The following is a 15,325-nucleotide window of genomic DNA, read 5'->3' as shown; positions in this document are numbered from 1 at the left end:
AGGGCGAGACATCAGGGGTCTAAAAGACCTTTTGTGGAAAGAGGGCGAGACATCAGGGGTCTAAAAGACCTCTTTAAGAAAGAGGTGAGACATCAGGGGTCTAAAGAACCTTTTGAAGAAAGAAATGAAACATCAGGGGTCTAAAATACTTTAGAAATAAAAAGTGATTGGACACAGCGGGAGCCAATCAGCGGGTCCAGGGGACGCAATGCCCGCAGGGAACCCGGCGATCATTTGTAGAGAGGCAGAACATCGATCTTCCTATATAAACAAGGGAAAGAGAGAGATCTTGTGTTTCTGATAAGCAGGAACACGGATCTCTTTCTTTCTCCGGTCAAAGCACCTCCCCCCACACACGGTCAGCAAGCACTCCCAGGGAGAACACTTAACCCTTTGATCACCCCAATGTGATTTGGGACACTGACTTGATCTGATCACCCCTTCCCAGCCAGTGTCATTAGTACAGTGACAGTGCATATTTTTTTAGCACTGATCAATGTATTGGTGTCACTGGTCCCCAAAAAAGTGTCAAAAGTCTCAGTTAGCGTTCGATTTGTCCGCCGCAATATTGCAGTCTTGCTATAAGTCACTGATCGATGCCATCAATTATAATTAAAAAAATAAAAATAAAAATTCCATAAAAATATCCCATAGTTTGTAGACGTGATAACTTTTGTGCAAACCAATCAATATACCAATCAATATACACTTATTGGGTTTTTATTTTTTTTGCAAAAACATGGAGCAGAATACAAATTGGAATAAATTGATGATGAAATTCAATTTTTTACATTTTATTTTATTGGATGTTTTATAGCAGAAAGTAATGAATATTGAGTTTTTCTCAAAATTGTCACACTTTATCTATTTTTTTTGTTTATATGACAGAAAGAAAAAACCGCAGAGATGATCGAATCCCACCAAAAGAAATCTCTATTTGTGGGAAAAGAAGGATGTCAATTTTATTTATGTACAGTGTTGTTGGGGTCCTGCCCTTACTCAAGATGGCCGCAGCCAGAAATGCCAAAATGCCCAGTTGGGGGGGAGGGTTTAAGGTGATTTCTCAATAAAATAAAGCATGGAGACATGCATGGATGGATGGATGGATGGAGACATGGATGGATGGATGGATGGAGACATGGATGGATGGATGGAGACATGGATGGATGGATGGATGGATGGATGGATGGATGGAGACATGGATGGATGGATGGAGACATGGATGGATGGAGACATGGATGGATGGATGGATGGAGACATGGATGGATGGATGGATGGAGACATGGATGGATGGATGGATGGATGGATGGAGACATGGATGGATGGATGGAGACATGGATGGAGGGATGGAGACATGGATGGAGACATGGATGGATGGAGACATGGATGGATGGATGGATGGAGACATGGAGGGATGGAGACATGGATGGATGGAGACATGGATAGAGACATGGATGGAGACATGGATGGATGGATGGATGGATGGATGGAGACATGGATGGATGGATGGAGACATGGATGGATGGATGGATGGGGACATGGATGGATAGATGGAGAAATGGATGGATGAATGGATGGATGGATGGTGACATGGATGGATGGAAACAGGGAGGGATAGATGGAGACATGGATGGATGGATGGATGGATGGTGAGATGGATGGATAGATGGATGGAGACATGGATGGATGGATGGGTGGATGGTGACATGGATGGATGGAGACATGGAGGGATGGATGGAGACATAGAGGGATGGATGGATGGTGACATGGATGGATGGATGGATGGATGGATGGATTGATGGAGACATCGATGGATGGATGGTGACATGGATGGATAGATGGATGGAGACATGGATGGATGGATGGATGGATGGTGACATGGATGGATGGATGGAGACAGGGAGGGATGGATGGATGGATGGATGTAGACAGGGAGGGATGGATGGAGACATGGAGGGATGGATGGATGGATGGATGGAGACATGGATGGATGGATGGATGGAGACATGGATGGATGGAAACATGGATGAATGGAGACATGGATGGATGGATGGATGGATGGATGGTGACATGGATGGATGGTGGGATGGATGGATGGTGACATGGATGGCACATGGATGGATGGACACATGGATGGATGGATGGATGGATGGTGACATGGATGGCACATGGATGGATGGACACATGGATGGATGGATGGATGGATGGAGGCATGGATGGATGGATGGTGGCATGGATGGATGGAGACATGGATGGATGGATTGATGGAAGGTGACATGGATGGATGGATGGGAATATGGATGGATGGTGACATGGATGGATGGATAGATGGATGGAGACATGGATGGATGGAGACATGGATGGATGGATAGTGGGATGGATGGATGGATGGAGACATGGATGGATAGTTGGATGGATGGATGGTGACATGGATGGATGGATGGAGACATGGATGGATGGATAGTGGGATGGATGGATGGTGACATGGATGGATGGTGACATGGATGGATGGATGGAGACATGGATGGATGGAGACATGGATGAATGGATGGAGACATGGATGGATGGATGGATGGTGACATGGATGGATGGAGACATGGATGGATGGATGAATGGATGGATGGATGGAGACATGGATAGATGGATGGATGGAGACATGGATAGATGGATGGATGGAGACATGGATGGATGGAGACATGGATGGATGGAGACATGGATAGATGGATGGATGGATAGAGACATGGATGGATGGATGGAGACATGGATAGATGGATGGATGGATGGAGACATGGATGGATGGATGGATGGATGGTGACATGGATGGATGGATGGAGACATGGATAGATGGATGGATGTATGGAGACATGGATGGATGGATGGAGACGTGGATGAATGGATGGATGGATGGTGACATGGATGGATGGATGGATGGTGACATGGATGGATGGAGACATGGATGGATGGATGAATGGATGGATGGATGGAGACATGGATAGATGGATGGATGGAGACATGGATAGATGGATGGATGGAGACATGGATGGATGGAGACATGGATGGATGGAGACATGGATAGATGGATGGATGGATAGAGACATGGATGGATGGATGGAGACATGGATAGATGGATGGATGGATGGAGACATGGATGGATGGATGGATGGTGACATGGATGGATGGATGGAGACATGGATAGATGGATGGATGGAGACATGGATGGATGGATGGATGGATGGATGGATGGATGGATGGATGGAGACATGGATGGATGGATGGATGGATGGTGACATGGATGGATGGATGGTGACATGGGTGGATGGATGGATGGTGACATGGATGGATGGTGACATGGATGGATGGTGACATGGATGGATGGAGACATGGATGGATAGATGGATGGAGACATGGATGGAGACATGGATGGATGGATGGATGGAGACATGGATGGATGGATGGAGACATGGATGGATGGAGACATGGATGGATGGATAGTGGGATGGATGGATGGTGACATGGATGGATGGTGACATGGATGGATGGATGGAGACATGGATGGATGGAGACATGGATGGATGGATAGTGGGATGGATGGATGGTGACATGGATGGATGGTGACATGGATGGATGGATGGAGACATGGATGGATGGAGACATGGATGAATGGATGGACGGAGACATGGATGAATGGATGGATGGTGACATGGATGGATGGATGGTGACATGGATGGATGGATGGTGACATGGGTGGATGGATGGTGACATGGATGGATGGAGACATGGATGGAGACATGGATGGATGGAGACATGGATGGATGGATGGATGGATGGATGGTGACATGGATGGATGGATGGTGACATGGATGGATGGAGACATGGATGGAGACATGGATGGATGGAGACATGGATGGATGGATGGATGGATGGATGGTGACATGGATGGATGGAGACATGGATGGCACATGGATGGATGGATGGATACAGGGAGGGATGGATGGTGACATGGAGGGATGGAGACATGGATGGATGGATGGAGGCATGGATGGATGGATGGTGGCATGGATGGATGGAGACATGGATGGATGGATGGGGATATGGATGGATGGATGGTGACATGGATGGGTGGAGACATGGATGGATGGATGGATGGATGGAGACATGGATAGATGGATTGATGGAGACATGGATGGATGGATGGATGGATGGAGACATGGATGGATGGATGGATGGATGAATGGATGGAGACATGGATGGATAGATGGAAACATGGATAGATGGATGGATGGAGACATGGATGGATGGATGGATGGAGACATGGATGGATGGATGGTGACATGGATGGATGGATGGTGACATGGATGAATGGATGGATGGATGGATGGATGGAGACATGGATAGATGGATGGATGGAGACATGGATGGATGGATGGATGGATGGAGACATGGATGGATGGATGGATGGATGGATGGTGACATGGATGGATAGATGGATGGATGGAGACATGGATGGATGGATGGATGGATGGAGACATGGATGGATGGATGGATGGATGAATGGATGGAGACATGGATGGATAGATGGAAACATGGATAGATGGATGGATGGAGACATGGATGGATGGATGGATGGATGGAGACATGGATAGATGGATGGATGGAGACATGGATGGATGGATGGATGGAGACATGGATGGATGGATGGATGGATGGATGGATGGATGAATGGATGGAGACATGGATGGATAGATGGAAACATGGATAGATGGATGGATGGAGACATGGATGGATGGATGGATGGATGGATGGATGGAGACATGGATGGATGGATGGTGACATGGATGGATGGATGGATGTATGGTGACATGGATGAATGGATGGAGACATGGATGGATGGAGACATGGATGGATGGAGACATGGATGGATGGATTGATGGAAGGTGACATGGATGGATGGATGGAGACATGGATGGATGGTGACATGGATGGATGGATGGATGGATGGATGGATGGTGACATGGATGAATGGATGGATGGATGGATGGTGACATGGATCTATGGAGACATGGATGGATGGATGGTGACATGGATGGATAATGGGATGGATGGATGGTGACATGGATGGATGGGGATATGGATGGAGGGATGGATGGATAGATGGTGACATGGATGGATGGGGATATGGATGGATGGATGGAGACAGTGAGGGATGGATGGATGGAGACATGGATGGGGACATGGATGGCTGGTGACAGGGATGGATGGATGGATGGTGACATGGATGGATGGGATATGGATGGAGGGATGGAGACAGTGAGGGATGGATGGATGGAGACATGGATGGGGACATGGATGGCTGGTGACAGGGATGGATGGATGGATGGATGGTGACATGGATGGATGGATGGGGAAATGGATGGAGGGATGGATGGATGGGGGAGTTTGCTTTGAATATTAAAAATGAATAAAAAAGTGTTCTTGTGGTGCTCAGATGTAGTTGAGTTCCACTTTGTTTTCTATGATTATCGGCTCCCTCTAGTGGTATAATTTCAGAAAGCTCTACTACATTTTGGCCACTAGAGGGAGCGGATGGAATTCATCTATTAGAGAAATTACAGCCAAAATTCGTTGAAATGCAGAAATGTTGTATAAATAGACCCCAAAGTCTTCTGTAGTCTTCGGGTTTAGGGGAGGAAAGTTCTCCACATACTGCGGCTCCTCAGTAAACGGTTATAATAGAGAGGGATGGTGGTAGGTGGACTGAGGGATTCTGGGAAATTTCCCACACTGTTCTCTTGATTCATTTGGTGTGAAGACGGAGGTTGGCGCCGTGTGCGTCTTCTCAGAATTATTATTTTCAGTCCTTTCTGAGTCACTAATTTGGATTCTCGGGGTCTGATGTCACCTTCCCCATCTACTTGTAGTGTCAGAAATTGCTGCATTAAAATCACACTAAAAGCACAAAATACATTTTCAGGAACCACATGTAATGTTTGGTGGTCGGGTGTGTCGGGTCCTTAAAGTCCCATTCACATCTTGGACTTTGAGAACGCTGGAAAAGAAAGTGAGCGAAACTTGTGTTCTCACCACGTGAAGTGTGCTGGTCGAGGAACGCCGCTCCGGTCTGAGCCGTCACATCATATTTACAGGGGACTATTTTATGTGCTTAGGATGCACTGAATGGGTAGAAGAAGAGTAAAGATGTGATTGGCCCCTAAGCCACAATGAGTAAGAAATACCGCCTTGTACTTACATTAGGACTGTGCTGGGTGACACTGCTGGGAGTTGCGGTCCCTGAGCTGGCTGGGGTCCCGGTTCCCGTAGGCAGTGCACTGGGTGACACTGCCGGGGGGTTGTAGTCCCTGGGCTGGCTGGGGTCCCAGTCTCCTGTAGGCACTGCACTACGTGACACTGCTGGGGTTTGTAGTCCCTGGGCTGTAGGCAGTGCACTGGGTGACACTGCTGGGCGTTGTAGTCCCTGGCCTGGCTGGGGTGAGGTCCCAGTCTCCTGTAGGCACTGCACAGGGTGACACTGCTGGGGGTATTAGTCCCTGGGCTGTAGGCACTGCACTGGGTGACACTGCTGGGCGTTGTAGTCCCTGGCCTGGCTGGGGTGAAGTCCAGTCTCCTGTAGGCATTGCACTGGGTGACACTGCTGGGGGTTGTAGTCCCTGGGCTGTAGGCAGTGCACTGGGTGACACTGCTGGGGGTTGTAGTCCCTGGGCTGTAGGCATTGCACTGGGTGACACTGCTGGGGGTTGTAGTACCTGAGCTGTAGGCACTGCACTGGGTGACACTGCTGGGGGTTGTAGTACCTGAGCTGTAGGCACTGCACTGGGTGACACTACTGATAGTTGTAGTCCCTGTACTGGCTAGGGTCCCTGTCCCCCATAGGCAGTGCACTGGTTGACCCTGCTGGAAGTTGTAGTCCCTGGGCTGTAGGCACTGCTCTGGGTGACACTGCTGGGGGTAGTAGTCCCTGGGCTGTAGGCACTGTACTGGGTGATATTGCTAGGGGTAGTAGTCCCTGGGCTGTAGGCACTGCACAGGGTGACACTGCTGGGGGTTGTAGTCCCTGGCCTGGCTGGGTTGAGGTCCCAGTCTCCTGTAGGCACTGCATTGGGTGACACTGCTGGTATTTGTAGTCCCTGGGCTGGCTAGGGTCCCTGTCCCCCATAGGCACTGCACTGGGTGACATTGCTAGGGGTTGTAGTCCCTGTGCTGTAGGCACTGCACTGGGTGACACTGCTGGGAGTTGTAGTCCCTGTGCTGTAGGCACTGCACTGGGTGACACTGCTGGGGGTTGTAGTCCCTGGGCTGTAGGCACTGCACTGGGTAAAACTGTTGGGGGTTGCAGTCCCTGGCCTGGCTGGGGTGAGGTCCAAGTCTCCTGTAGGCATTGCACTGGGTGACACTGCTGGGGGTTGTAGTACCTGGGCTGTAGGCACTGCACTGGGTGACACTGCTGGTAGTTGTAGTCCCTGTACTGGCTAGGGTCCCTGTCCCCCATAGGCACTGCACTGGTTGACCCTGCTGGAAGTTGTAGTCCCTGGGCTGTAGGCACTGCTCTGGGTGACACTGCTGGGAGTAGTAGTCCCTGAGCTGTAGGCACTGCACAGGGTGACACTGCTGGGGGTTGTAGTCCCTGGCCTGGCTGGGTTGAGGTCCCAGTCTCCTGTAGGCACTGCATTGGGTGACACTGCTGGTAGTTGTAGTCCCTGGGCTGGCTAGGGTCCCTGTCCCCCATAGGCACTGCACTGGGTGACATTGCTAGGGGTTGTAGTCCCTGAGCTGCAGGCACTGCACTGGGTGACACTGCTGGGGGTTGTAGTCCCTGGGCTGTAGGCACTGCACTGGGTGAGACTGCTGGGGGTAGCTAGGGTTGCCACCTCATCTCTTTAAGGCTGGGTTCACACTGGTGCGACACGACAGCCGTCCTACTTTGGATCCGACTTTGCCCTGCGACATGAAGCCGGCATGTGTCCGACTTTCAATGAACGGGGATCCGACTTGGATCCCCGCCAATGCCGGCACTGTGTTTGGTATGAATCTTTAGGGGGGAACTCCGCGCCAAATTTTAAATAAAAAACCGGCATGGGTTCCCCCTCCAGAGGCATACCAGGCCCTTGGGTCTGGTATGGACCTTGAGGAGAACCCCCTACGCCGAAAAAACGGCGTGGGGGGTCGCCCCAATCCATACCAGACCCTTATCCGAGCACGCAGCCCGGCCGGACAGGAATGGGGGTGGGGACGAGCGAGCGCCCCCCCCCCTCCTGAACCGTACCAGGCCGCATGCCCTCAACATGGGGGGTGGTGCCTTGGGGGAGGGGGGCGCGCTGCGGCCCCCCCACCCCAAAGCACCTTGTCCCCATGTCGATGAGGACAAGGGCCTCTTCCCGACAACCCTGGCCGTTGGTTGTCGGGGTCTGCGGGCGGGGGGCTTATCGGAATCCGGGAGCCCCCTTTAATAAGGGAGCCCCCAGATCCCGGCCCCCCACCCTATGTGAATGAGTATGGGGTACAACGTACCCCTACCCATTCACCTAGGAAAAAAGTGTCAATTTAAAAAAAAAACACTACACAGATTTTTAAAGCATTTTATTAGACAGCTCCGGGGGTCTTCTTCCGACTTCGGGGGTCTCTCCGGTTCTTCTCCACGCTCTCCGGATCTTCTGCCGGGCTCCTCCGCTCTCTTCTGCTCTTTTGCCGCTCTTTTGCTAAAGCGGAGGAGCCCGGTCTTCAATCTTCTGCCTTCTGCCTTCTGCCCTCTTCTCCTGATGTTGACACGACGCTCTCCGGGGCTAGAATGCTCTCTGTGCGCTCTGCTCTGACTTATATAGGCGGTGACCCCGCCCCCTTATGCCGTCACAGTCCCTGGGCATGCTGGGACTGTGACGTTTTAGGGGGCGTGGTCATCGGGTGATGACCACGCCCCCTAAAACGTCACAGTCCCAGCATGCCCAGGGACTGTGACGGCATAAGGGGGCGGGGTCACCGCCTATATAAGTCAGAGCAGAGCGCACAGAGAGCATTCTAGCCCCGGAGAGCGTCGTGTCAACATCAGGAGAAGAGGGCAGAAGGCAGAAGGCAGAAGATTGAAGACCGGGCTCCTCCGCTTTAGCAAAAGAGCGGCAAAAGAGCAGAAGAGAGCGGAGGAGCCCGGCAGAAGATCCGGAGAGCGTGGAGAAGAACCGGAGAGACCCCCGAAGTCGGAAGAAGACCCCCGGAGCTGTCTAATAAAATGCTTTAAAAATCTGTGTAGTGTTTTTTTTTTAAATTGACACTTTTTTCCTAGGTGAATGGGTAGGGGTACGCTGTACCCCATACTCATTCACATAGGGTGGGGGGCCGGGATCTGGGGGCTCCCTTATTAAAGGGGGCTCCCGGATTCCGATAAGCCCCCCGCCCGCAGACCCCGACAACCAACGGCCAGGGTTGTCGGGAAGAGGCCCTTGTCCTCATCAACATGGGGACAAGGTGCTTTGGGGTGGGGGGCCGCAGCGCGCCCCCTCCCCCAAAGCACCAACCCCCCATGTTGAGGGCATGCGGCCTGGTACGGCTCAGGAGGGGGGGGGGCGCTCGCTCGTCCCCACCCCCATTCCTGTCCGGCCGGGCTGCGTGCTCGGATAAGGGTCTGGTATGGATTGGGGGGGACCCCCACGCCGTTTTTATCGGCGTAGGGGGTTCCCCTCAAGGTCCATACCAGACCCAAGGGCCTGGTATGCTCTTGGAGGGGGAACCCATGCCGGTTTTTTATTTAAAATTTGGCGCGGAGTTCCCCCTCAAGAACATCTGAGCACAAGTCGCGTGCCAAAGTCGGATCATGCAAGACGGCAATCCGACTTTGATCCGACTTCAATGATAGTCAATAGACTGAAGTAGGATCAAAGTCGGACCAAAGTAGTACAGGGAGCATTTCTAAAGTCGGAACGACTTGTGTCGGACCAGTTAGGACGGCTCCCATAGGGAAACATTAAATTTCACACGTCATGCGACATGAGCTCCCAATGTCGGAGCGTTTGTCGGACCAGTGTGAACCCAGCCTAAGGCTGGGTTCACACTGGTCCGACAAACGCTCCGAGATTGGGAGCTAATGTCGCATGACGTGTGAAATTCAATGTTTCCCTATGGGAGCCGTCCTAACTGGTCCGACACAAGTCGTTCCGACTTTAGAAATGCTCCCTGTACTACTTTGGTCCGACTTTGATCCTACTTCAGCCCATTGACTATCATTGAAGTCGGATCAAAGTCGGATCCTTGTCCTAACCATCCGACTTTGGCATCCGACATTGTGTTATTTCCTGCCCCCTGCTGTAGCCCCTCCCATTGTGTGTTAGTTTTGATTGGTCAAAGGACAAGTGTACTATCTGAAAAGTCGGATCAAAGTAGTATCCTGTTCATGAAAGTCAGATGGATGTAGGACCAATGTAGGATCAATGTAGGACCAATGTAGGACTGATGTCGCAGAGCAAAGTAGGATGAAAGTCGTACTACTGTTGTGTAGTATAGTGTGAACCCAGCCTAAACCCGAACACATATTCATTTTGGGGCTGATTAAGGTGATAATTAAACTCACTTGGTGCCTTATGTGCATTCAATTAGCCTCAGAACCCGAGTAATTCATATGTGTTCAGGTTTAAGGCTGGGTTCACACTGGTGCGACACGACAGCCGTCCTACTTTGGATCCGACTTTGCCCTGCGACATGAAGCCGGCATGTGTCCGACTTTCAATGAACGGGGATCCGACTTGGATCCCCGCCAATGCCCGGCACTGTGTTTGGTATGAATCTTTAGGGGGAACTCCGCGCCAAATTTTAAATAAAAAACCGGCATGGGTTCCCCCTCCAAGAGCATACCAGGCCCTTGGGTCTGGTATGGACCTTAAGGGGAACCCCCTACGCCGATAAAAACGGCGTGGGGGTCCCCCCCAATCCATACCAGACCCTTATCCGAGCACGCAGCCCGGCCGGACAGGAATGGGGGTGGGGACGAGCGAGCGCCCCCCCCCCCCCTCCTGAACCGTACCAGGCCGCATGCCCTCAACATGGGGGGGTTGGTGCCTTGGGGGAGGGGGCGCGCTGTGGCCCCCCACCCCAAAGCACCTTGTCCCCATGTTGATGAGGACAAGGGCCTCTTCCCGACAACCCTGGCCGTTGGTTGTCGGGGTCTGCGGGCGGAGGGCTTATCGGAATCCAGGAGCCCCCTTTAATAAGGGGGCCCCCAGATCCCGGCCCCCCACCCTATGTGAATGAGTATGGGGTACATGGTACCCCTACCCATTCACCTAGGGAAGTGTCAATAAAAAAAACCACAGTACACAGGTTTCAAAATTAATTTATTGGGCAGCTCCGGTATCTTCTTCCGACTTCTCCCGATGTTCCGCCTCTTCTCCCGGGCCCCGCCGCTATCTTCTTCCAGCTCTATTGCCAGCGAGGGGCCCGGTCTGCTGCCGCTGTCTTGTCGCCGCTGTCTCGCCGCTTCTTCTCTTCATCTCTTCTTCCGATGTTGACACGACGCTCTCTGGGGCTGGAATGCACTCTGTGCGCTCTGCTCTGACTTATATAGGCGGTGACCCCGCCCCCTTATGCCGTCACAGTCTCTGGGCATGCTGGGACTGTGACGGCATAAGGGGGCGTGGTCACCGCCTATATAAGTCAGAGCGGAGCGCCCAGAGTGCATTCCAGCCCCAGAGAGCGTCGTGTCAACATCAGGAGAAGAGGGCAGAAGGCAGAAGATTGAAGACCGGGCTCCTCCGCTATAGCAAAAGAGCGGCAAAAGAGCAGAAGATAGCGGAGGAGCCCGGCAGAAGACCCGGAGAGCGCGGAGAAGAACCGGAGAGACCCCCGAAGTCGGAAGAAGACCGCCGGAGCTGTCTAATAAATTACTTTAAAAATCTGTGTAGTGTTTTTTTTTAATTGACACTTTTTCCCTAGGTGAATGGGTAGGGGTACGATGTACCCCATACTCATTCACATAGGGTGGGGGGCCGGGATCTGGGGGCCCCCTTATTAAAGGGGGCTCCCGGATTCCGATAAGCCCCCGCTCGCAGACCCCGACAACCAACGGCCAGGGTTGTCGGGAAGAGGCCCTTGTCCTCATCAACATGGGGACAAGGTGCTTTGGGGTGGGGGGCCGCAGCGCGCCCCCTCCCCCAAGGCACCAACCCCCCCATGTTGAGGGCATGCGGCCTGGTACGGTTCAGGAGGGGGGGGGGGGGCGCTCGCTCGTCCCCATTCCTGTCCGGCCGGGCTGCGTGCTCGGATAAGGGTCTGGTATGGATTGGGGGCGACCCCCCACGCTGTTTTTTCGGCGTAGGGGGTTCCCCTCAAGGTCTATACCAGACCCAAGGGCCTGGTATGCTCTTGGAGGGGGAACCCATGCCGGTTTTTTATTTAAAATTTGGCGCGGAGTTCCCCCTCAAGAACATCTGAGCACAAGTCGCGTGCCGAAGTCGGATCATGCAAGACGGCAATCCGACTTTGATCCGACTTCAATGATAGTCAATAGGCTGAAGTAGGATCAAAGTCGGACCAAAGTAGTACAGGGAGCATTTCTAAAGTCGGAACGACTTGTGTCGGACCAGTTAGGACGGCTCCCATAGGGAAACATTGAATTTCACACGTCATGCGACATGAGCTCCCAATGTCGGAGCGTTTGTCGGACCAGTGTGAACCCAGCCTCAAGGGATGAGGTGGCAACTTTAGCTGGGAGTTGTAGTCCCTGGGCTGTAGGCACTGCACTGGGTAACAGTGCTGGGGGTAGTAGTCCCTGAGCTGTATGTACTGCACTGGGTAACACTGCTGGGAGTTGTAGTCCCTGAGCTGTAGGCACTATACTGGGTGACACTGCTGGGAGTAGTAGTCCCTGGGCTGTAGGCACTGCACAGGGTGACACTGCTGGGGGTAGTAGTCTCTGGGCTGTAGGCAGTGCACTGGGTGACACTGCTGGGGGTAGCAGTCCCTGGGCTGTAGGCACTGCACTGGGTGACACTGCTGGGGGTAGTAGTCCCTGGGTTGTAGGCACTGCACTGGGTGACACTACTAGGGGTAGTAGTCCCTGGGCTGTAGGCACTGCACTGGGTGACACTGCTGGGGGGTAGCAGTCCCTGGGCTGTAGGCACTGCACTGGGTGACACTGCTGGGGGTTGTAGTCCCTGAGCTGTATGTACTGCACTGGGTGACACTGCTGGTAGTTGTAGTCCCTGAGCTGTAGGCAATATACTGGGTGACACTGCTGAGGGTAGTAGTCCCTGGGCTGTAGGCACTGCACTGGGTGACACTGCTGGGTGTAGTAGTTCCTGGGCTGTAGGCACTGCACTGGGTGACACTGCTGGGTGTAGTAGTCCCTGGGCTGCAGGCACTGCACTGGGTGACACTACTAGGGGTAGTAGTCCCTGGACTGTAGGCACTGCACTGGATGACACTGCTGGGGGGTTGTAGTCTCTGGGCTGTAGGCACTGCACTGGGTGACACTGCTGGGGGTTGTAGTCCCTGAGCTGTAGGCACTGCACTGGGTGACACTGCTGGGGGTTGTAGTCTCTGGGCTGTAGGCACTGCACTGGGTGGCACTGCTGGGGGTTGTAGTCCCTGAGCTGTAGGCACTGCACTGGGTGACACTGCTGGGAGTTGTAGTCCCTGAGCTGTAGGCACTATACTGGGTGGCACTGCTGGGGGTTGTAGTCCCTGAGCTGTAGGCACTGCACTGGGTGACACTGCTGGGAGTTGTAGTCCCTGAGCTGTAGGCACTGCACTGGGTGACACTGCTGGGGGTTGTAGTCTTTGGGCTGTAGGCACTGCACTAGGTGACACTGCTGGGGGTTGTAGTCTCTGGGCTGTAGGCACTGCACTGGGTGACATTGCTGGGAGTTGTAGTCCCTGGGCTTTAGGCACTGCACTGGGTGGCACTGCTGGGGGTTGTAGTCCCTGAGCTGTAGGCACTATACTGGGTGACACTGCTGGGAGTTGTAGTCCCTGGGCTGTAGGCACTGCACTGGGTGACACTGCTGGGGGTTGTAGTCTCTGGGCTGTAGGTACTGCACTGGGTGACACTGCTGGGGGTTGTAGTCTCTGGGCTGTAGGCACTGCACTGGGTGACATTGCTGGGAGTTGTAGTCCCTGGGCTGTAGGCACTGCACTGGGTGACGCTGCTGGGAGTTGTAGTCCCTGGGCTGTAGGCACTGCACTGGGTGACACTGCTGGGAGTTGTGCTGGGAGTTTTAGTCCCTGGACTGTAGGCACTGCACTGGGTGACACTGCTGGGAGTTGTAGTCCCTGGGCTGTAGGCACTGCACTGGGTGACACTGCTGGGGGTAGTAGTCTCTGGGCTGTAGGCACTGCACTGGGTGACACTGCTGGGGGTTGTAGTCCCTGGGCTGTAGGCACTGCACTGGGTAACACTGCTGGGGGTAGTAGTCCCTGAGCTGTACGTACTGCACTGGGTGACACTGCTGGTAGTTGTAGTCCCTGAGCTGTAGGCACTATACTGGGTGACACTGCTGAGGGTAGTAGTCCCTGGGCTGTAGGCACTGCACAGGGTTACACTGCTGGGGGTTGTAGTCCCTGGGCTGTAGGCAGTGCACTGGGTGAAACTGCTGGGGGTAGCAGTCTCTGGGCTGTAGGCACTGCACTGGGTGACACTGCTGGGGGTAGTAGTCCCTGGACTGTAGGCACTGCACTGGATGACACTGCTGGGGGGTTGTAGTCTCTGGGCTGTAGGCACTGCACTAGGTGACACTGCTGGGGGTTGTAGTCTCTGGGCTGTAGGCACTGCACTGGGTGACATTGCTGGGGGTTGTAATCCCTGGGCTGTAAGCATTGCACTGGGTGACACTGCTGAGGGTAGTAGTCCCTGAGCTGTAGGCACTGCACAGGGTGACACTGCTGGGGGTTGTAGTCCCTTGGCTGTAGGCACTGCACTGGGTGACACTGCTGGGAGTTGTAGTCCCTGAGCTGTAGGCACTGCACTGGGTGACATTGCTGGGAGTTGTAGTCTCTGGGCTGTAGGCACTGCACTGGGTGACACTGCTGGGGGTTGTAGTCTCTGGGCTGTAGGCACTGCACTGGGTGAAACTGCTGGGAGTTGTAGTCCCTGGGCTGTAGGCACTGCACTGGGTGACATTGCTGGGAGTTGTAGTCCCTGGGCTGTAAGCATTGCACTGGGTGACACTGCTGGGAGTTGTAGTCCCTGGGCTGTAAGCATTGCACTGGGTGACACTGCTGGGGGTAGCAGTCCCTGGGCTGTAGGCACTGCACTGGGTGACACTGCTGGGAGTTGTAGTCCCTGGGCTGTAGGCACTGCACTGGGTGACACTGCTGGGAGTTGTAGTCCCTG

This window comes from Aquarana catesbeiana, linkage group LG08 (genome assembly GCF_042186555.1).
Source record: "Aquarana catesbeiana isolate 2022-GZ linkage group LG08, ASM4218655v1, whole genome shotgun sequence".
Taxonomy (NCBI): domain Eukaryota; kingdom Metazoa; phylum Chordata; class Amphibia; order Anura; family Ranidae; genus Aquarana; species Aquarana catesbeiana.
This window is presented reverse-complemented; position numbering follows the sequence as displayed.